General features: G+C 43.6%; 1 long non-coding RNA gene across 1 annotated transcript; it reads right to left on the bottom strand.

The window, feature by feature from the left end:
• Positions 1-314: 314 nt before the first annotated feature.
• Positions 315-23,649, bottom strand: LOC309620221. The gene is made up of 2 exons (XR_014239464.1): positions 14,115-23,649; positions 315-481 (listed from the first exon to the last, which is right to left on the bottom strand). It is a non-coding gene; the product is annotated as an uncharacterized lncRNA (long non-coding RNA).
• Positions 23,650-24,545: the final 896 nt, after the last annotated feature.

Below are 24,545 nucleotides of genomic sequence, written 5' to 3'. Positions count from 1 at the left end.
AAGCTGGGACGAAGTGAGAGAGTCGCATGGACATATATACACTACCAAATGCAAAATAGATAGCTAGTGGGAAGCAGCCTCATAGCACAGGGAGATCAGCTAGGTGTTTTGTGACCACCTAGAGGGGTGGGATAGGGAGGGTGGGAGGGAGGTGCAAGAGGGAGGAGATATGGGGATATATGAATACATATAGCTGATTCACTTTGTTATACAGCAGAAATTAACACACCATTGTAAAGCAATTATACTCCAATAAAGATGTTAAATAAATAAATAAATGAATATTTATTTATTTATTTGGATGGATGGATGGATGGATGGATGGATGGATGGATGGATGGATGCGAAAGGCCTCCCACCTACTGGGCAGCCAGCCAACCGATGTTTGTTGAGCAACAGCTAACGTGGATTGTGTGCTGATTCTGTGCCATGTCTCTCATCTGATCCTCACAGCACCCCTCTTGGTAGCCCCACTTTGCAACTGAAAAAAATGAAAGCAAAAAAGGTCAGAAATTTGCCCACAACTGGGATTAAGCCCAAGCAGCCTGATTCTGGAGTCTGTACTCTTAACTACTGTGCTTGATTTAAGTGGCTGGTGGGTGGCCATACGTGTGCAAAAGTTCAGAGATGAATAAAGCGTGGCTTGCTTAGGAAGTGGGGAGACATATGTAGCTGGAATGCAGAGTGTGTGAAGGGGAGGTGATGGGCGACAAAGCTAGAAAAGTCAGCTGGCATCCGATTGCAAAGGGCCTTGTATATCATGTTTAAAATTTTGGACTCACTTCTAAGGTCAATGAAAAACCATTTGAAAGGTTGGAAGCCCGGCAGTTTCAGGGTGAGATTTACGTTCTGGAATGTTCACTCGATCTGCTGTGAGACGGATAGATTGGAGGGAGTGCTGCTCAACTGTTATTTACTTCCTTTGTTTATTTCTGGTTTTTTCCTCCCTTTCATTTTTAAAATGCCAACCTCACTGGACTTTACTGACAGGTAAAAGGATTTATCCACATCAGGGCCAGCACATCTCTTGGAGGGCAGGTGGGGGAGGTAAAGGATGACTGTCAGGAAAACCCCAGCTGTGATGGAGCCAACTGGTAAAGGGGAGAGTGGTAGGTTTCCTCTTGCCTTCCCTATGGCTGCACTTTGTCTCACCGCCTGTATTTCACACTCTCACTCACCAGCTGCTAAGATCAGTCGACTCCAGATTCCATGCTCCCCCCAACCCCCAAATGACAAATGGGTGTATTTTTTCTGACCCTGAAGGGGTTTCACACAACACCTCCCAGGAAATATAAATCCTTTTCCAGAACCCGGCAGGAGGCAGAAGCAAAGTCAAACAGCCTGACCTGCTAACCTTCCTCTTGGGGTTTGATAGCATCTGTCTCCCAGAAACCTTGCTTTTGAAAAAGAGGTTTCTCCTGTCTGAGATTTCAGGTGCCTGTCAGCCAGCCCTGTGGCACATACTGTCTGCTGGAGGGAAGAGGGGGCTTGCCAGGGAAATCTCCTCTGGCAACGAAGGGCCCACTTCTGAACTGATATAGCAACTTACTTCTCATCGTGATGCAGCTTCTAGACCAGGCACACCTAGAATGATTTGTCATATGTCTCTATCTGCCTTAGAGTATACTCTTGGGGTTTCCATCCTACTTCCCTGGCCCTTCCTTCTCAGTCCCTCGTGGAATCCTCTTTCTCTGCCCATCTGATAAATGTTGGAGTACCCCCAGATTCACCCTCACCTCATCTTCTCACCACTCCCACTCCCTAGCTGCACCTGCTTTACAAAGGAAGGCCTAGCTGCAACATTGCCAAAGAGAACTAGTGCCGAGGTTTGGGTCCTGAAGGAAACCAAGAACCAGAGGAGGTAGAGCTGGGTCTGAGATGAAGTTCCACAGTGGTGCTTCTTTACTGGGGAGGGGGGTGGCCCAGAACTTTTAAAATGCAGATCCCTAGGTCCTGCCCAGGGAAGGTCTTCGTTCGTTAGTTTGAGGGAGCAACACAGGCATGTGTATTTTGAAAAATCTTCAAGAGACGATCTATCACTCCTTTTTATTTTGAAAATAATTAAAACCTACAGAAAGTTATAAGGTTAGCACAATGAGTACCCATATACCCTTTATCCAGTTTCACCGACTATTAATATTTTGCAATCTTGCTTTATCTATCTATCTAGCACACAACTGACTAAAATGGTGAAACATGTGGGGATATATGTTTATGTATTTTTAAAAAATGGTGAAAGTATAATTATTATTCTATAACATAATAATTATTATTTTGCTGAACCATTTGAAAGTTAGCTGCAGACATCAGGATATTCAAGTACCTCAGTGTGTATCTCCTAGGATCAAGGACATTCTTCCACATATAATTCATACTCATTTTCCTTACATATCCCAATAATGACTTCTGTAGACATTCCCCTCCATCCCATCCAAAAGCCACTTATTGCATGGAGTTATCCTTTAGTCTCCTGTCATCTAGAACAGTTCCCCGGCCTTTTTGCTGGTCTTTTATGACACTGACATTTTTCTAGTCCAGGCCAATAGTTCTGAAGAATGTCTGAGAGATTCTGATCTACAGCCAAGGTAGAGAACAACTTAGAGAATACTTTAGTTTGGAGAGATCATAACCAGTCAATGAACTGAAGGGCAGGCCTAGGGCCAAAAATAGAGACTCAGGAACTGTGTGAAAACTGAAAGGAGGTCAGGAGGGAAGTGAAGAAGTGTGGTGGCTGGGCAGATTGGGTGGCTTAAAAGTAAAAGGTCACAGCAGCCATTCTTCCCAGGGTTACAAATACTGAAATACACCCAGCAGTGATTCACCTGGTGATTTCTTCAGTCCTCTCACCTGTCTCCTGTGCCCCAAGCCCTTATGATGATCTGTCATGTCATTTATTGAACATATACTCTGTGTCAGGCACTGTTCTAAACACATTATATGTATTACCTCATTGGACCTTTACCACCACAATCTCTCTAGGAGGCAAGAACCGTGATTGTCCTTATTTTTTTAAATTTTTAAAATGAAGTATAGTTGATTTACAATATTGTGTTAGTTTCAGGTGTACAGCAAAGTGATTCAGATATATATAGATCTATCTATCTATCTATCTAGATAGATAGATAGATATATCAGATCCTTTTTTCCCTGACCAGGGATTGAACCCAGGCCCTCTGCAGTGAAAGAGTGGAGTCCTAACCACTGAGCCACCAGGGAATTCCCGCAGATCCTTTTCTGTTATAGGTTATTACAAGATATTGAATATAGTTCCCCGTGCTGTACAGTAAATCTGTTGTTTATCTACTTTATATATAGTGGTGTGGATCTGTTAATCCCAAACTCCTAATTTATTAAATTAGGAGTGATTGTCCCTATTTAATGGATGAGGGAACTGAAGCCCAGCGGGGTGGTAACTTGTTCAGGGTCACACAGCTAGTAAGTAGGGTCCCAGAATTTGAATCCAGGCAGTCCTGTCTCTAGAGCCTTCACTTTTTTTTTTTTCATTTTATTTTTAAAACTATTATTCAATAAAATTGACTTTTTCTTCGTTTGATTTTCAGTTCTAGGATACAGAACAGTTCCATCATGCCCCAAAACCGCCCTGGCGCTATCCCTTTATAGTCACCCCTCACCCTCTCCTATGAAGAATGTTGTCATTTTTTGTTTTGTTCCTTCTGGAGGCTGTGTTGCCAATGTCAGGGTCTTTTAAATTGTGCACCGTTAAGCAGGTCTTTCCTATGCATTCGCCAACCAGTAGTCAGTTGGGTCCTGACGAAGAACCGTTAGTTCAGTTTTCCATCTGCGTTATGCTAATTAGGAGCAGTTTCATGCGCCCAGGGGTCAAGAGGAAACAGCTCTATCGGGCGGCTTTCCTGAGCTCCTCATACTGCGTTATCTTTCCAGTACTTCCTCGTTCCCCAGGCTTCCATGTTTGGTTCTCTGGGCTAGAAAGAACCCATGTCCAGGATTGCGCTGGGACTGGGAGGGGACAAGTGGGAGGGGACAAGGAAGGGGGTGACAGAGACAAAAAGAAAGCCCCGGGTTTGGGCCTCTCCCTCTTAGAGCTTCAGGCGCATTGAAGAGAGAGGAAGGGTCTTCTCCTTCAGAGTTTTTGGCTTCTGCCATTTCCCATACCCGGCCGTGGGACTACCTGGTGACCGGGGCGTGAGGGAACAGAAAAAAGAGGAGGGAGAAGAAAGCACCCGTGTATTTTCTGCACTCTATCTGGGGCTTAGGACTTCCCTTTGCTGCTCCTCCATCCAGAACTAGAGGCTTCCTCCTGGATCTCCTTTCGCACCACTCTGCTCACTTGCAGTTTTCAGAATGTGTTGAGTTTGTGGTGGGAGATGCTGGAGGAACAAAAGTGGTAAACTTACCACCAGTTCGGTGTTACTTTTATTTCTAGTGTTCTCTGATTTGTCTGCTGATATATGCCGAGTTCTTAAAGAGTTGCTCATGCTTTCTGTACAAGTTTTAGAGTCAAGTTCCGTAGTTGATAAAGAGAGGTGTGTGTTTGCTCGATCATATCCAGAATCAAAAATCAACCCTCACTTTTAAACCCCATGCCACACTGCCTCTCCACATAAATGTCCCATAGACACTATGAGCTCATCATGTGCCAGCCGGATTTCATTACCCATTCATTCACCTAGTCTTACCTCTTCCAATGATCCCTATCTCAATCATCACACCATCATTTGCCCAGTTGTTCAAGCCCAAATCCCAGGCATTGTCTTTGACCCCTCCCCCTCTATACTGTCCACATCCAATCATTCATTGATCCTTGCTTCTCCCTCCTTACTTCCACGATCTTAAATTACTCAGGTCTTTATTCTTTACCACCTGGATTATTGCTACAGTCAGCTAATTGGTGTGACAGGCTGATATTTTTATTTTTTTATTCAACTTTCTACTTTGTATTGGCTATATACACAAAAACACACAAAATTATAAGCCCAATATATTATTATTTTTATGCATTTTTATGGGAAGTATAGTTAATTTACAATGTGTTCGTTTCGAGTGTACAGCAAAGTTATAAATATATATATATATATATTCTTTTTCAGGTTCTTTTCCATTATAGTTTATTACAAGATATTGACTATAGTTCCCTATGCTATATAGTAGGTCTTTATTGTTTAACTATTTTATATATAGTAGTGTGTATATGTTAATCTCAAACTCCTGATTTATCTCTCCCCCTCCCTGCTATCCCCTTTGGTAACCATAAGTTTGTTTTCTATGCCTGTGAATCTATTTCTGTTTTGTAACTAAGTTCATTTGTATCATTTTCTTTAGATTCCACATATAAGTGATATCATATGATATTTGTCTTCTCTGTCTGACTTACTTCACTTAATATATGATAATCTCTAGGTCCACCAATGTTGCTGCAAATGGCATTATTTCATTCTTTTTTATGGCTGAGTAACATTCCATTGTATATATGTACCACATCTTTATCCATTCATCTGTTGATGGACATTTAGGTTGCTTCCATGTCTTAAGCCCAATATATTATTGATAAATTACCACAAGCTGAACTTACCCTGGTCAAGAAACAGAACATTACCAGCATCCAAAAGGCCCTCTTTCGTGCTTCTCCTCAAATACTACCCCTTCCCTTCTCCCTGTAGGTGACCGCTATACTGGCTCTCAACACCACAGCTAGGCTCTGCCATTTTAAAAACTTTATGTATAAATAGAATCATACTGTATGATTTTCTTGTGCCTAATTTCCTTAGCTCAACATTATGTTTGTGAGAATCAATCATGTTGTTGTGTGTTGTTTTATTCTCAGTGCTGTATAATATTCCATTGTATGTTAAATCATACATTTTATGGTTGATGGATATTTGGGTTATTTCCAGTTTGGGCCTATTAAGAATAGTGCTGCTACGAATACTCTTATACATGTCTTTTGGTGGCCATAAGCACTCATTTGTACTTGATGTATACCTATAGATTATATTTCTGACATGCATATGTTCATCTTTAACAGATACTGCTAAATTATTTTCCAGAGAGTTTGTACCAATTTATACCTCCGCTAGTGGTGTACGAGAGTTCCTGTTGCTCTATAGTTGGATAATATTTTAGGAGATTAATATGCTTATATATATATTTTTTCACCCCATATATTCCTCCTTTTATTTCCTTCCATTAAGCAGGTTCTGGCCCTCTTGGTCACCAGGAGGTTTGTAGAAGGGCAGAAGACTGACATTTCCCACAGTACTGGCTGGCTTTTGTTCACAAGAGCCTTGAGCCCCAGAGGGAGGAAAAAATCTGCAGTAAAGAAAAAACATCTTGGAATAAATAGAAAGGGAAGAGGATTTTCCCAGATTAAAAAAGAGATTTCTCCAATATAAAGGAAGGAGAGAAAGAGCTCTGTGGATTCCAGAGTGGCAGAGCCTGGCCTGGCTTCTGGGCAGCGTATGGGGAAGGCCCTAGTGAGAAGTGGTGAGGTATGGAATCTAGGAAGTTGGGACCGGAAGCAAAAGTTTTTCACAAAAGCATCACAGTGCTGCCGGACCCGAAGGGCCCTGCACAGGGGTCAATGTGTACGTCAACATTTACCAGTGTGAGCAGACGGCTTGATGACTAGAGGGCCATACTGCCATGCGCTGGTGCATATAGACTTCCAGAACCTAGGCACAAATCAGAGTCAGGGGTCCCGAGAATAACTTAGGCTGAGTTTCCCTCCGGACTTATGGGATCGGGAGCTCAAAATGGAATTAACTCTGATTTATAAAGAGCAGTGATACTTCTTATCCATTGGAGTTGTGGAATGAGGTTTGTACCTCCAACACTGGTCTGGTATTCCCCAGGGCTACTGCTAGCACATATAGCATCTTTGTGAAAGTTAGGAAACAGGCATTGCCTCTGGGCTAACCAGTTAAGGAAAGGCTCACTTTCCTCTGAGCTGGCAGTGTTGGGCCAGTACTTGGCATGATAAGTGGAATGTGGACTAGATTTCAGCCCCCTTTCATGCTTCTTGTACCATACAACCTGCGCAATTATACATAGCAATCCTGAGGAGTCCCCGTCGCGATCCACCCTTCCCATCATCACCAGAGTTCTTGCTCTGAAGCGCACGTCAGACCATGGCACTCCCTAGCTTGAAACCTTTCAGTGGCTCCCCATCACTTAGATCTGAACTGACAAATACACTAGCCACTAGTCACATGTGGCTCTTAAGCATTTGAAGTGTGGCTAGTTCAAATTGAGATGCACTATAAATGTAAAATACATGCCAGATTTCAATGATTCAGTACTAAAAAAGAATTTAAAATATGTCATTAATAATTGTTTATATTGATTACATGTTGAAATGATATTTTTATATATTTGCTTAAATAAAATATAATATTAAAGTTGATATTGTCTGTTGCTTTTTTCTTTTTTTAATGTGGTTAACAGACAATTTAAAACTGCATATGTGGCTCACATTATTTTTTTTCCTTCTAGTTTTATTGAGATATATTGGCATACAGCACTGTATAAGTTTAAGGTGACAGCATAGTGATTTGACTTACATACAGCATGAAATGATTACCACGATAAGTTTAGTGAACGCCCATCATCTCATATAGATGCAAAATAAAAGAAAGAGAAAAAATTTTCCCTTGTGGTGAGAACTCTTAGGATTTACTCTCTTAACATACAGCAGTGTGAATTATCTTTACCATGTTGTACATTACATCCCTAGTACTTACTCATCTTATAACTGAAAGTTCGTACATTTGACCACCTTCATCCAATTCCCCCTACCCCCACCTCCCTCCTCTGGTAACCACAAATCTGATCTCTTTTTCTCTGAGTTTGTTTGCTTGTTTGTTTTTGAAATATAATTGACCTACAACACTGTGTTAGTTCCTGGTACACAACATAGTGATTTGGTATTTCTATACATTTGAAAATGATCACCACTCACATTATATTTTTAATAGACAGTAGTGGTCTAGGTAAAGTCCAAACTCCTGACTTTGACACAAAAGCACATCATATTCTTGTCTTTGCTTCTTCTATAGCCTTATATACCCTCCAGTCTTCCTCCTTTCTCCCCACCCCTCCAACACATGCATACACACACTCATTCGTCTGGCTTACAGCCACTTTAAATCCGTTTTCATTCCTTTTCCTACCTTTTGCTTTTGCACAAGCTTTTTCCTTTTCCTCAGATGCACCTGTCTCCCCTGGGTCTTAGGTTCCTCGTGTCTCAACTTTTAAAAGAGCAATAGATAATCTCTAGCATTCCTTCCAGGCCAGTGGTTCTGTAACTTGGCCTCAAAGTAGTACACAGTGGTATAGATCATTCAATAGTCATTGACATTTGCATTCAATGTAAGAAATAATAATATATACTGTGCACTAGTGGCCCACTGTGTTCCAGGCTCAGTTCCAATTGCTTTCCATACCACTTAACCTCATTAGCAATCCTATGAGATGAGTACCATCATTATTCCTGTTTTACACATGGGGAAAACCAGGTTCAGAGAAGTTAAGAGATTTGCCAAGGATACTGGAGACTTCAGAGTTTCTGCTCTTAACATCTATACTGTGTTCGAGAAGCTGGGAATCGATAGCAATTTCAGTTGAAGGAATCCACACAGTGAAAGAATGGATCAGGAAAAGATGACAAGCTGCCCAGATCTCTCATTCTGTTCTTGCTCTTTCAGCATTCAGCTGCCTCGTCCTTCTCTGACACTGGAAGACTGGTGTCTCTACCTCTGTCACTGTCTGACTTTCCTTCCAGGTTTATATTCCCATAGAACCTCAATCATGAAGGCCCAGCCTACAGCTCAGGATGGCTGCCCATGGACACCATTGGACGCTTCCTCTCTGCCCTTGCTCAGCTGTCCCAAGAGTCCAAACGGTCGGGTCAGAAGGGGATTCTCAATATTTTTCAGGCCCCTCTCTTCAGGTTCAGGGATTTCCCCGAATTCTCTGGAATTAGGTTGCCTCATCAGCAAGAAATGCATTTATCGAATAATCCCACGAAGTCATAGGTAAACACAGAGGAAATGTGCAAATAAAAGAGCAGAAGCACATTCATCTAATCGGGTCTCTCTTCAACACACACTCACACTCTTCTCACCCACACACACTTTTTTAAAAAAATCATTCTAAAAACAACCTAACAGCAACATTAAAGAGGAGTTGTGGGAGAAATCATCTGAAGTGATTTAATAGAAAAGCTGTGGAATGTGTCAGACCTGGGTTCTGCTCCTGGCTTTGCTATGTGACCTTCAGCAAGATAACCTCTGTCTGAGTCTTCTGATAAACTGTTGAGCCCCCTCCATCCCTTCAATCCCCCACCATGTATCCAACCATCTAGCCCTCCTGCTTTGGATTCTTCCACAAAACACAGGCATTCAGCTTGCTTTTCTCTCCTTCAGGAGCTGTCAGCCTTTGCCCTTTGTCTTGAGGTTCAGCTTTCGCAGGATTGACTGAGATGTGGAATCCAGGCCTGCAGTCCCCCCTTCTTTGCTGCCCCCCCAGAGACAAGGGGCCATGGCCTGGCACCCGGGAAGCTTTTACTAATCTGATACTCATGATTTTCATTCAAAGGTTTTGCTGTCAGCCCCTTCAGGGAAACAGAGAGGGGTTAACAAAAATCACTAAAACTGGAATATTGACAAAATTTCCAGAATCTTAGAAAGTACTCCGGGTCCCTGTCCCTGTTGTTTTGTCCCTAGGTCTCTTGCTAGATGCTTCCTGGAAGCCCCAGAAGCCTTCTGTTCAGTTTTATCTCTCAGGATAGAGCTCAGCGATCCTCTCATTTGTCGCTGACTAGCTGTGTGATATTGAGCAGGTCATTTACCCTGAGCCTCAGGGGATGTACTATCTCCTACTAATATTTCCCCTTATGCTTTCTTCTTCTTTTTAATCTTCCTCTCTCTCATTGCTCCCCTCACCTGGAGCACTCTCCCCAACTCCCACCCAGGCTCTGTACTGGTGGCAGCTTAATCCTTAGGTCTCAGCTGAGGTAATGCCTGCTGAGAGAGGCCTTCTCTGTATACCAAATCTAAAGCAGGCCCTCTGCTCATTACTTTCTCTTGATATTTCTTCTTCCTGTTAGCTATCACAATTTGAAATTATGTATTTACTTTTCTGCTTATTTATTATCTGTCTCATCCCTAGACTGGGAGCCTTAGGAAGGCTGGCACCGTGTGCCTTGTTCCCTGTCTGGGTACCTCTATAGAGATGGTAGTTATTCACGCAAAACTACTGTGGCTGAACTCTGGGAGGGCACTTTCATTTTGTATTGCCTGTGCTTTCCCTGGTTCTCACAAGCAATCCAGTTGCATCAAGGCTTTTATTTTTAAAAAATTAGAGGCGGAGAACAGAATCTACTGAAGACGCGGAGAGACTAAGGGAAGGGTCATATTTTCCTATCTCTCCCCTGCTTCTCTCCCAAGCCCTGTCCTCTGTTTTCCCCACACTCCAAATTCCTCTCTGTCTCCTATCAGAATTGCCCTCTCTCCTCCACCTTTGCCTCAGTTTGATGCCCTCAGGAGACTTTCTTTTTCTACAGGTAATTAAATTATGTATAAAAGGACATTACTGAGAAGGTTAAACAAAGCCTCCTTTGTTGCTTCCCCCGCCCCCCATCCCATTTTTCCCAACACCCACCAGAAGCTAATGGTATTATGAATTTAACGTGTAAAGTTTTGATTCAAGATGGTGGCCTTCCTGAGGACAATGACCACTCTTTCATCCTCCAGATCCTCTGCCCCAAGCACAGGGCTCACTAAGTATTTGAGGAATGAAAGGAGGAGTGGACTTTCTGTTCTGTCTTGAACACTAATTATTGACTGACTTCCCAAGGAGGGGGAAGCTGTCCTGTGAGGGACACAAGGGCAGTGCCTACCCTTCAGGTACTTATGATCTGAATGAGGAGAGAAAAGAATGCATAAGATAGCATATTCTCCAGGTCAAATGAAGGAACCAACTAGCATTGTTGGAGTTCAGAGAAAAGACTACCCTGGAGGCCTCAGAGCTAAGGTAGGATTTAAGTTGGGTGTTAAAGAAAAGAAGGTCTTAATTAATCAGAGAGTGAGTGGGGAGAACATTGGGAGAAGAAAGCAACCCAAGTGAATCTGTGGGGTAAGGAATATAAATACCTCCCTGGGCACACCAGTGTCTAGTAGGTTTCTTCCTGACATACCCTCATCTACCATTAGCTGCCAGTCTGCAGCTGAAGTCCCCAAGGCAGCCTGTTATTCTAAAGCAGCTTCTCTGGTCACCTTTTGGGGATTTGTGAATGCCATCTTACAGGTTACTAGTTTCATAAACAGCCCTAAATTATATTCTGGATATGTTATATGAATCCAATGGGTGTGCACTGAGGTATAAGATGGGCTGCTGCACTGGTAGGGCCTATACAGAAGTTTTCGTAAGTATTACTTTATATTTTATTTAACAAACATTTATAGAGCATTTACTAGTGCTAGGCATTGTGCTAAGCACTAAAATATTAACTCATTAACAGAGACCAACCTCATATTGACCTATGAGCTAAGTGCTATTATTATCCTCATTTCAGAGATGAGTAAACTGAGGCACAGAGAGGTTAAGTCACTTACTCATGGTCACACAGCTGATAAGCAGCAGAGCTGGGATTCAATCCTTTCTTTTTTTTGGGGGGGGGGTTTATAACAGCTTTTTTGAGATATAACTCATGTGACATACAATTCACCCCTTTCCAGTGAATAATTCAGTGGTTTTCAGTTCATTCACCAGGTTGTACAACCACCACCTAACTTCTTCACCACCTCAAAAGGAGACCCTGTCCCCGTTAGCAATCACTCCCCATTCCCCCACCCCAGCCCCTGGCAACTGCTGATCTCTTTCTACCTCTTCTGGACATTTCACATAAATGGAACCACCCACTATTGTGGACTTTTGTGTCTGGCTTCTTTCACTCAGCATAAAGTTGTTTTTTTTTTTTTAATTGAAGTACAGTTGATTTGCAATGTTTCAGGTGTACAGCAAAGTGATTCGGTTATATATGTATGTATTCTTTTTTCAGATTCTTTTCCATTATAGGTTATTACAAGATATTGAATATAGTTCCCTGACAGTAGGGCCTTGTTGTTAGCATAAAGTTTTTAAGGTTCATCCATATTGTAGCTTGTGCCATACAACTTCATCCCTTTTTATGGCTGAACAACAGTCCATTGTACATAGGGACCACATTTTGTTTCTCTAGTCATCATGGACATTAGATTTTTTTCATAATCCTTGATTTGTCTATTTTTCTATACTAATCCACCTGTCTGTCCAATAGAACTTTCCAATGATGGAACGTTCTAGATCTGCACTGTCTAATGTGGGAGCCACCGGCTACATGTGGCTACTGAGCACTTGAGATGTGGCTAGTGTGGCTGAAAAGCGCCTTATTTAATTATACTTGAGTTTAATTACTTCAAATGTAAATCGCTCCTGTGGGACGGACCACAGTCTATAGCTGCAGAGGAGCTATGATAGGTTGATCAGAATCAGAGGCTCGATTCACGAGTCACTCTGAGACTGTGCGGCCAAGAAAGGACACTCCAAGCAACCTGAAAAATAACCACCCCCACCCCCAGCCCTAGGAGATCTGCTCCCTGCACGGTCACGATGAAATACTGCACAGGGGTCTCGGCCCCTGGTCCAGCCAATCACAAAAGGGATCCAAATTCTGGAAGAAGTCACACATTGGCCCTAACCAGAAGGCTGAAGCTACCTATCATGGTGTTGCAATTGCTACAGACCCGAGTGGCTGAGGAGGAAGGGAAACAGAGGTAAAAAACTGCTGGATTACTTATGCCTGACTCCCGGCCAGGCCCAGGAACAGGGGTGAGGAAGTAGGAGGGCGTTCCCTTGTGTGATGAGTAATTTACATCCACTCCCCCAGCAGCAGCTGCCTGGGCTCCCACAGCACAGCCAGGGCTCCTTGGCCTGAGAACAAGGTTGGTGGAGCTGGGACTTCTTGTTCCTCAGAGACAAAGCGAACCCAGAACTGACCAAAGTGAGGCACAGATGTGCACCTGAGGCCGGCACAGGGGACAGTCACGGCTCAGAGAAGACAGAACAAGCCCCTCGGTATGAAGTGCCCAGGGAGACTGGCAGCTCTTCAAGGGGATACCCATCTGCAATCTAAGATCCAAAGGTTTTTACGCAAGTTGGCACTCAAGTTCATTTGGAGGCAAACCTGACCCACACCAGCGTGTGTGACTGTTACCGCTCTGACGCTAAAAGTCACTGAACGCAGGCTCTGCCTCAGCCCTTGTCAACACCACATACCTAAAACCCACAGTTCTGAGTTCTGTAATGCACCCAGCCCCAAGGTTTTCAGGAAAGGGACTAGGCCAGTATCGGGTCCTCCCAGCTACATGCAAAGCTCTCCAAAAAGGGTTTATGTGTTTTCCTCAGGATAGCTCCTCCAGATACCAAGAAGGACTGCTGTTTCAATGGAAGGATTCGGGAAGGGGGTGTACTCCTAGTGTATCCTTGGCCTTCAGGGACGGCTGCAGGCAGACACCGCAGAGAAGAACACAGGTGGAGTGCCTGCGTACCAACCCTGGAAGATGCACCTGCGTGCCTCCCACAGGCCGGAGGAGGCATGGGAAGGCAATTCTTGGAACTCATAGGGTAGTGCTTCCAGGAACGTCCGCCAACGCTAGGTTTACATGCAGGGTGGCTTTCTTTTCAGGATGATATGAATGATAAGCCTTGTGTTCTAAGTCAGGCCCCAGACGCTCAATCTTCCTGAACTTCCGTAAGGTGTACAGGATAAAAAGGATTTCACCTAAACGGTATCAGTCACTAGAAACAGTTCTTCATTCAACAAAAATATAAGGTGTGTACACTGTGCGCCAGGTACCAGGGCAGTCCTAGGACACGGTGAGCCCTAGACCCTGCACTCACAGGGAGAGACAGATGGCAGAGGCCAGGAGCCATCATGGATGCAGTGAGAGCAGCAGACGCACAGGCAGTGCCGGCCCGGGGCCTGGGGCTGCAGGGTTTCCTCCCTGAGCCAGGACAGGGTGTGGAGGGGCAGCGTGGAGCCTGGCTGTGGGTTACTGGCTAGCAGTCCGCTCTCTCCGGAGCTTTACTCTGCTCACCTGTCTTTTCCTTGATCTCACAGAGCACACTGAAGAGAGCAGGCTTCATCCCGTGGCAATTCAGAGCGTGCTTTCCGGCCCGCGCCTCCTCCAGGCTCCGGTCGGTGATGGCCATGATCTGCTGCAGGACGTCGCCCGCATCGGGGCGCGGCGGGGTCCCGGGCGCGCGGCGCGGGGCGCGGCGGGCGCTTAACCAGGAGCCGCCGAGCCTGGAGAGCTCGAGCGGACGTCACAGCCATCTGCCGCCATCTGTGCGGCGCGAGCGCTCGCGCGCGCACGCGGCGCGCCCTCAATCAATTCTTAACCATTATGCTCTAGTGCCTCTCTCTACAAAAATCCTGGACGGATGGTTGAATTAAGATCCTTTAAATCTTGTTAAAGGAATCTTGAGACTATTCCTTTTGTTTCTTTTTAATAAACTTTATTTTAGAATAATTTTAGATTTACACAGAAGCTGCAAAGATAGTACCGAAAATTCACCCTGTTTCCCCTTATATTAGCATGTTACATAACTGTGGCCCTTGTGTCAAAATTAAGAAACCAACATTGTTACATTACTGTAAACTAAACTACAGAATTTATTTGTATTATACCAGTTTTTCCACTTATGCTCTTTTCTGTTCCAGGCTTCAATCCAGGCTACCATTTTGTATTTAGTTATCATGTCCCCTTAGTCCCCTCTGCTCTGTCAGTTTGTCATTCTCCTTGGTTCTCATGACCTTGACAGTTTTGAAGAGTACTGGACAGGTATTTTTGTAGAATGTCCCTCAATTTGGGTTTGCCTGATGTTTTCCTTATAACTAGACTGGGGGTGACTGGTTTGGGGGAAGAACACACTGAGGTGAAGTGCCCTTCTCATCTCATGGTATCAGGGAGGGCATGACATCTTCATGACATCACTGGTGGTGTGAACTTTCATCACCTTTCTAAGTTAGTGTCTACCAGATTTCTCCATCAGAAAGTTACTATGTTTCCATTTCTATACACATCTCTATTCTGTACACATACTGGTTAGAAGTGAGTTATTAAGTCCAGCCCATACTCGAGGGGGAGGGTGTTAAGCTCCACCACCTAGAGGAAGGGAATACATATATTATTTGGAATCATTCTGTATGAAAGATTTTTTCCCTTCTCTATTTATTTATTTGTTCAATCATTTATTTTTATCAGTATGGACTCGTGTGTTTCATACTTTGGGTTATTATTTGGATTATTATTGACTATTTTAAAAATATATATCCTTCCTGTACCTTTAAAAAGTTATTGGCTTGGAAATCCAGAATTCCTTATTGTGGATTTGTTTGAAGTAGGGACTATCTGAATTAAGTTTGAGGGAGTGTATGTGTACATGCAGATGAGGAAATTGAAATTAAGTGATGTTACGTAAATTGACCATGCTTATATAGTATGTGATGGAATCTCATACACGAATGGTGTCTACAGAATCCTAATAGTAGGTCGCCATCCTCTGCTTAAGCACCTCTTGTGACATGAAGCTCATTACCTCATAAGACAGCTCTTTTGATGTTGAGTCTGCTCTACTCCTAGTGGGATTGCAGTCATCCAGGTAGTGGGATTGCAAGAGAGGAACGGAAATGGTGGCCATGGAAAGAGCAGAATATGATAGAGCAGTTGGCAAGAAAAAGGATTTGATTAGAGGAAGTGGTGACTGAGTCTAGGCTGAAGCAGCTAAAAACTGATGTGTCTCGGGACTTCCCTGGTGGCACAGTGGTTAAGAATCCGCCTGCCAATGCAGGGGACACGGGTTTGATCCCTGGGCCAGGAGGATCCCACATGCTGCGGAGCAACTAAGCCCGTGCATCACAGCTACTGAGCCTGCGCTCTAGAGCCTGTGAGCCACAACTACTGAGCCTGCATGCCACAACTACTGAAGCCTGTGCGCCTAGAGCCCGTGCTCTGCAACAAGAGAAGCCACCTCAATGAGAAGCCCACGCACCGCAACGAGAGTAGCCCCCACTTGCCGCAACTAGAGAAAGCCTGCATGCAGCAACGAAGACCCAATGCAGCCAAAAATTAATTAATTAATTAATTAAATTTTTAAAAAACTGATGTGTCTCCCTGGATTTCAGGGAAGTATTGGGTTGGCAAAAAAGTTCGTTCGGGTTTTCCATAATATCTTACTTTTTGGCCAACCAATAGTTGTCTACCAGGCTGACAAAATATATACAGAGAGAACTTGTAGTGACTACCCCCCCCACACACCCCATGCCCATCTAGACCCTGTTCTTCTCCCCCAGTGGACAACCTTCAGTTATTGTATTACTCCTTTGCCCATCCCCAATACATCCATTCTTAGATATAAACTAAATTCGTTAATTCAACAAATATTTCTTGAGCACCTACTATATATGCCACAGGAACTATTCTAAGTACCACAGATGAGTTGGAAGGGTAGTGTGTGCGTGCATGTGTGTAGGAGGTGAAGCAAGCCCTTCTATCGCTCTCTTTTATTTGGATTAAATTATTTCTCATTCCTTTTATCCCTGATATGTTTTTTAAAAATCTTTGAGATGTAATTCACATGTCACATATCATACAATTCACCCATTTAAAGTGTATGTACAGGCAACTCAAGATGGCGGACGAGAGTGATACAGCAGTGAAGCCCCCGGCACCTCCAATGCATTCCGGAAATGCAGCCGGAAATGCAATGGAAATGGCCATGAGCACTGCAGCGATTGCAAGAACGAGGAGGACAACAGCTACAACCGAGGTGATTTGAGTCCAGCCACTGACACTGGAGCCAAAAAGAAGAAAAAGAAACAAAAAAAGAAGAAAGAAAAAGGCCGTGAGACAGATTCAGCCCAGGATCAGCCTGTTAGGATGAACTCTTTGCCAGCAGAGAGGATCCAGGAAATACAGAAGGCCACTGAACTTTTTTTCGGTGGCTCAAGGGACCTGCAAAAACCATGGACGAGGCTAGCAAGTGAAGCTACCAGTTCTGGGACATGCAGCCCATCCCCAAACTGGGAGAAGTTGTGAACATGCATGGTCCTGTGGAGCCTGACAAAGACAATATCCGCCAGGAGCCCTACACCCTGCCCCAGGGCTTCACCTGGGACGCCTTGGACCAGGGGGACCGTGGCGTGCTGAAAGAACTATACATCCTCCTGAACGAGAATTATGTGGAAGATGATGACAACGTGTTCCGATTATTCCCCAGAATTTCTTCTGTGGGCTCTCCGGCCGCCTGGCTGGCTCCCCCAGTGGCACTGTGGGGTTTTAGTGGTCTCAGGTCAGAAACTGCTTGGATTCATCATCGCCATCCCAGCAAACATCCATATCTATGACACAGAGAAGAAGATGGTAGAGATCAACTTCCTGTGTGTCCATAAGAAGCTGCACTCCAAGAGGGTGGCTCCAGTCCTGATCTGTGAGATAACCCAGAGGGTTCACCTGGAGGGCATCTTCCAAGCTGTTTACACTGCTGGGATGGTATTACCAAAGCCTGTTGGCACCTGCAGGTACTAGCATCGGTCCCTAAACCCACGGAAGCTGATTGAAGTGAAGTTCTCCCACTTGAGCAGAAATATGACCATGCAACGCACCATGAAGTTCTACCAACTGCCAGAGATTCCCAAGACAGCTGGGCCGCAACCAATGGGAAAAAAGGACATTCCAATAGTGCACCAGCTCCTCACCTGGTACCTGAAGCAGTTTCACCTCATGCCAGTCAGGAGCCAGGAGGAGGTGAACATTGGTTCTACCCCCAGGAGAATATCACCGACACTTTTGTGGTGGAAAAGGCAAACGGTGAGGTGACAGATGTGCTGAGCTTTTATACACTTCTGTCTCCCATCATAAACCACCCAACCCACAAGAGTCTAAAGGCTGCTTATTCTTTCTACAATATTCATACCCAGACCCCTCTTCTAGACCTCATGAGCAATGCCCTCGTTCTCACCGAAATGAAAGGGTTTGACATGTTCAATGCAGTGGATCTCATGGAGGACAAAACCTTCCTGAAGAAGCTCAAGTTCAGCATAGGGGACAGCAACCTACAGTATTATCTTAACAATTGGAAGTGCCCAGCATGGGGGCAGAGAAGGTTGGGCTGGTGTTACAGTAACCAGTTGCCAGTGAGATTCTGGATAAAGCCACTGAGAATTCAAACCAGGAAATGGAGCCCCACCACTTGTTGGTCCAATTTTCACAAACGTGAGAATCTCTGGCAAGGGGAGCAGAACTGAACTGGCTTTACAAACCGCCACTGAATCTGACGATTGTTTTGCAGTGGCATAGGCTGTGTGATGTCACCTCTGGCCGTGTCTCTGGTCTCCCTGTTTTCCAATTAATCACATCATTATGCAGCCATGATCAAGGGAATGTAACTGCTGAAAACTAGCTCGTGATTGGCATATTATGCAGTTAATGGGTGAATAATAAAAGTATATATATATAAATATATATATATATAAAGTGTATGTATAGTTCAATGGTTTTTAGCATATTCACAGATATGTGTAAACATCACAGTTAATTTTAGAACATTTTCATCACATCAAGAAGAAACCATTTAGCTATCACCCCTCTATTTCCTCAGTCCCTCCTCCCAGCCCTAAGCATCTACTAATCTACTTTCTGTCTCTATATGTTTCCCTTTTCTGAACTTTCATATGAGTGGAATCATATAGTATATAGTCTTTTGTGACTGGCTTCCTTTACTTAGAGTAAGGTTTTCAAGATTCATCCATGTTGTAGCATATGTATCAGTACTTCATTCCTTTTTATAGCTGAATAATATTCCATTGTATGGATGCCATATTTTGTTTATCCATTTGTCTGTTGATGGACATTTGGGTTGTTTCCACCTTTTGGTTATCGTGAATAATGCTGTTGTAAATATTCACGTACAAGTTTCTGTGTGGGTATATGTTTTCATTTCTTTTGGGTAGATACCTAGAAGTGGGATTGCTGGCTCATATGGTAACTCTATGTTTAATCATTTAAGGAACCACCAGACTATTTTTCAAAGTGGCTGCACCATTTTATATGTTCCTGCCAACAGTGTATGAGGGTTTCTACTTCTCCACATCCTCCACGTCAACACTTGTTATCTGACCTTTTTTGTTCTAGTCATCCTAGTAGATGTGAAGTAGTATCTCATTGTGATTTTGATTTGCAGCATTTCCTTGATGACTAATGATGTCTGAGCATCTTTTAATTTCCTTTTTGGCCATTCATATATCTCATTTAGAGAATTGTATATTCAAATTCTTTGCCCATGTTTTAATTGGGTTAGTTATCTTTTTATTATTGAGTTGTAAGGGTTCTTTATATACTCTAGACACAAATCCCTTATTCTTTTTCCCATCACTTGGCTGAGGTCCATGTCTGGTAGGAAAGTGCCCAAGGCAGACCTTGTAGTCAAGATGATGGTGTAATAAGGCAGGAAAGAGCCTCAAACAGAAAAAGCTGTACATGTGGAGAAAGGGCCCAGCCTACTTCTGGATTTTCTAGAAGTCTGGCAGCCTGTGGAGGGGATCCTAGGCCAAGGGGAGCTGGCTACATCTAGCTAGCAGGCTAGCAATGCTATTCCAGGTAGTTGTTAAAAAATTATTTGACCATACACAAACTTCACTAAATGATGCCCTTTCTGAGGAAAGCCTCACTCTGTGCTTGGTAATTTCAGCTCCTTGTCTTGGAACAATCATGCCAGTGTTCATAAAAAAATTATTCATGACACTTGTTAAAGACAGCAAGGCAGACTTTATTTCGGGGAGTACTACAATGGGGTTTACTATGGGGAAAGAGATGGGGTTTAACTTGGAATACAACAAGGAAGGGTAAGGATTTGTAATCAAGGAACAGGTTTAGGGCGGGTATATCAGTGTATGAAAGACTACTAAGAGGAAGCAATAGGCGTAAGGGGAGATTCTGGCTAAACTGACCTAACAGGATTCTAACTGAAGGCAGTCAGGGTGATCAGACATCACCTGGGGGATGGTAAAAGATGAGGAATTCGATCAAATATTGAGGGTGATCAGATGGGGGGCATTCTGGTTAAAGAGACTTAGGATTCTTGCTAAAATTGGACAATGCGGAGAGGAACACAGAAGCTCAAAAGTCAGGGCCTAGTTGAGAAGATAGTTGGAGCCTGACTAAAGTTTGGTCAAGGAGAGACTCTTTGACACTAGTCCCCCACCCCAACTCCCATACATTTTCCCTGTCTGCTTCCCTATGAGTAGACAGTCAAAGGAGACAAACACTCCTCAAGGCTATTGTGTGGTCTGATGGCTGCTAGGCAACCCCCAGGGCCCCTTTCAAACTGTAGCCTGCCCCACCTTACGGCGGCTGGCTGCTAGCAGTATTATGGGTCCCACAGCAAAGACTCATCTGCCTTCAGGCTGCACTGCCAAGGGCCAGGAAGAGGCAGCTCAGGCCTGGTGGGGGAGGGGGGCAAAGTCGTGTAAGTCCTTAGGATTCACCAGAGCAACCAAAGCCCATTTGGTGCTGCAGGATGTCTCCACCACTCACCTCTTTGTCTCTTTTGCCATGCCCATTTCCCAGGTGAGGGAAGCTGGGAGCCCTAGAGGGTGGACCCCTGGCACCCCTGGGGAGGGTCTGGCACCAGCAGGGGTTAATCTCCACATTCTTGGGGCTCATTAGCCCCAGCCATAACCTCACTCCCTCTGTACTTCACTCCTAAAGGACCTGGGTTTCTGAGGTTCCTTCCCTATCACCCAAATGCAAACTTGGGCAGGTCTGAGGTCCAAATCTTGGCTTAATTGTGGTCTCATGGATAGACAGTGGTGAGAGTGGGGCTAAGCTTGTTTGTTTTGCTCAGAAAGGACCAGAGCAGGCAAAGTGGGACCTTCGGGCGGTCTGTATGCTCCCGTCCCTGAGGCGGGAACAGCAGGTACTGTCACATCCTGGGAATGAACTCTGCAGATATGGGCAAGAGCAGAAGGAACTTCCAGCCTGGGAGCCTCCCAGGGAACAGACACTGCAGCCAGACTACCTGGGTCCAAATAGCGACTCCATCACTTACTAGTTGTGTGACTCTAAGAAAGCTACTTCACCTCTCTGAGTCTCGAGTTCCATAAATGAGGAGAATAGTTCCTAACTCATAAGGTTGTTGGGGGGACTAACATGTGTTAATATATGTAAAGTGATGTGTTTACTGTTATTTTCGTTGTGGATGGAAAGAGGGCAAATGCCTTGGCTTTCAAGGGCCTAGGCCTGGCAACTCTTGATTCCCATAGAGCTGATAGGCACTGAGAATCTGGGGCGTGGGCACTTCACCTACACTCGTGGTTAATCCTCTCAACAACCCAGTGATGTATCATCAGTCCCATTTTGCAGATATATCTCTTAGCAAGGCAAGGAAACGGGTAGGGTTGAAGTAACAGGGAGTGAGTGCGTGAAAAGCTCAGTCTCCTGACTTCTCCTCCAGTGCCCTCTTCACTTCACAGTCTGCAACAGACAGCTGAGGAAAAAACAATTCCTGGACAGCAGGATAGAAAAGCTGTTCTATGGAATCAGAGTACAATGGCTTAGAGGGAAGAACTGCCAACAGAGAAGGGCTTCCTGCTTGGACCCTGAGCCATGTTTTGACTCCTGGTTCCTGGGGGTTGTTGGTTTCCTCTGAAGAGGGAACTTATTTCCCTCCTGTAGGCAGAACCCAGGAAACAAACCTACTTTCCTATAAGCTAACCTGAGTACTCTCTAAAGAAAGAAACTAGGTCTTCATTAATCACCAACTCCAGCTACCTCATCCCTCCCACCCCTTACAAATCAACAAACACAAACACTTGAAACACTTGGCTCCCTGCCCAATGAGAACTTTGACCTTTCTTTCTTTCTTTCTTTCTTTCTTTCTTTCTTTCTTTCTTTCTTTATTTGGCTGTGCCGGGTCTTAGTTGAGGCATGCAGGATGTTCGTTGCTGCGTGTGGGATCTTTTAGTTGCGGCATGTGGAATCTAGTTCCCGGACTAGGGATCGAACCCAGGCCCCCTGCATTGGGAGTGTGGAGTCTTAGCCACTAGACTGCCAGGGAAGTACCGAGAACTTTGATTTCTAAGGAGTGAAGAAACCTCTGACTCCGCTCCAGATTTGTTGAATAAATATCTAGTGATTCCCAAAGCAGAAGAAACAATTTTCAGAAGGAAGAGATCAAGAACAAGGGAGAACAGTGACCTTGTTTTCCCATCGCCACATTCCTCTCCATTTCTGAGCCCTCTCTACTACTCTTAGAAGGAGGTAGGGAATCTGCCTTTGACTACTGTAAGAATGGAGTCAACCAAAGTTCAGAGGTTAGCTCAGATGGAGAGTAACAGAACCCAAGTCTATAACCACTGATTCCCATCTCCTGGTTTTTTCCGCCTCACAACTAGGACTCTCCCTAGACAGAGGTATAAACTTGCCTCCTGAGATTACCAGCCAGCCAAATTTTAGTACACACTTCACCCTCCACCCTCACACTCTAGGTCAAAGCTGAATTAAGACTTCTGGAGCATAAGGACTAAAAAAAAAATTATTTTTGGGAAATCAGCTATTTGTCAATCAAGTCTTTTGCATCCTTAAATTCATATATGGACTATTCATGTCTAACATGCCTATCATTTTTAAATCCTCTGAAACAAATTAGATGTCATAAACTTCTCTTTCTCAGGAAAAATGGTTCTAAAGCACGAGGTAATTTGAACTTGTGAAATTGAAGTTGGATTCCAGGTAAGTTATAGTTTTATTAAAGAAATTGAGAAAGTCCTGTTTAATGTGGCTGCCCTTTTGGGGAACTTTTTTTTAAGTTATTTCCAAAAAATGAGTCTTTTTTTGCCATATGAATTTTTGTTGCAATGTACACATAACATCAAACAGCTCGGGTGCAGGGAGTTTACCCTTTTCTAGGCTTCATATGACCTCTTCAAAGATTTTCAGACATTTTCAGAGAAACAGCAGATAAATTTATGTTTTATTATAATCCTTTTCTCCATTCACATTCTCAATGTCTTTCTAAATTAGAGAAGGACATAGTTCTTGTCCTACACTTTGAAATTATGATTTTATGACAGGCTGACATTTTAGCACCTTTTCTATGGCCAGCAATAATGATAGGCATCTTGTAGGCACGTGTCTAAGGATGCTGTCTCCTTCCATTTCTATAAACTAAGAAATCTCATTATGTGCTTCTGCATGTTTTGAAGAAAGTGAAAATGACCCCAAACTTTCATTATCAAAGCTCTAATTTCACAGGTAAGCAAGACACATTCCTTTTAAGCAGCGTTGTGTACAAGGTGTGCAGGACATTTAATGGGCAAAATATTTTCATTTTCTTTAGTACGTTTATAGACTGAATGGAATTTGCAAAATTTATGTGTGTACTGTCTGCTGAATATGCAGGTAGATGAGCAAAATCTAGTTTGTATTGTTCTGCTTTCTGTGGTTTCATTAACATCTTCATAGGTATCAAGAAAGCAATATGAAACTCTACCTTTTTAAAAAAAATTGAAGTACCTAATAGCTAAGTTTTTTCTTGCTGAGATCAGACTCATCATTTGACATGGTAAAAAGCATGATCATTGGTAAGATATGACAGAATCAGATCTATGCTATAAGGGACCTACATATCTGTTATCAAAATTTCCCCCTTTTGTTTGCCTAGATTTGCAACCTCTTAATCAGGATATGTAACTTTAGACAGTTTCATAGAGTAATCAAAGGAATAACATGATAATGCATGTTCATTTGTGTGGTATGCCCAAGCTAATTCAGTGGCTGTTATTTTCAACCGAGCAGTGGCGTCTTTTGTGGAGACTTTTGATTGATTTAGAAGTACTTGCCAGTCTCATCCAGGACTTGTAAGATTCAGTCTCTATATGTGCTTTCACATACCGTTCTTCACCATGCCCAATCCCAAATTCTTTATATTGTGTAATAGGTCCTGTTTGGGTTATTTACCTCCCTAATCCAGTTGTATATGGTCTTCATCTGTCTAAAATAACACAGTAGTTTAGCCTTCTTTTTTGGTGATGCTAGCAGGTATTGTAATGGTTCTCATTTTCATTATCTGCATTCTTACAGAACATGGTGTTATGGGCTGAACTGTGTCCCTCCCAAGTTCATATGTTGAAGCCCCAACCCCCAGTATCAAAGAATGTGGCTCTATTTGGAGATAGGGCCTTTAAAGAGGTGATTTAAGGCTGTTAGGGTGGGCCCTGATCCAATCTGACTGTGTCCTTATAAGAAGAGGAAATTTGGACACACAGGGAAACACCAGGAGTGCACGCTACACAGTGGAAAGACCATGTGAGGACACAGGGAGAAGGCAGCAATCTACAAGCCAGGAGAGAGGGTTCCGAAGAAACTAAACCTGCCAACATCTTGATCTTGGACTTCCTAGGCTCCAGAATTGTGAGAAATAAATTTCTGTTGCTTAAGCCACCCAGTCTATGGTATTTTGTTACTGCT

The sequence above is a fragment of the Balaenoptera borealis genome (assembly GCF_965194805.1).
Source record: "Balaenoptera borealis genome assembly, chromosome: X".
NCBI lineage: Eukaryota > Metazoa > Chordata > Mammalia > Artiodactyla > Balaenopteridae > Balaenoptera > Balaenoptera borealis.
This window is presented reverse-complemented; position numbering and strand designations above follow the sequence as displayed.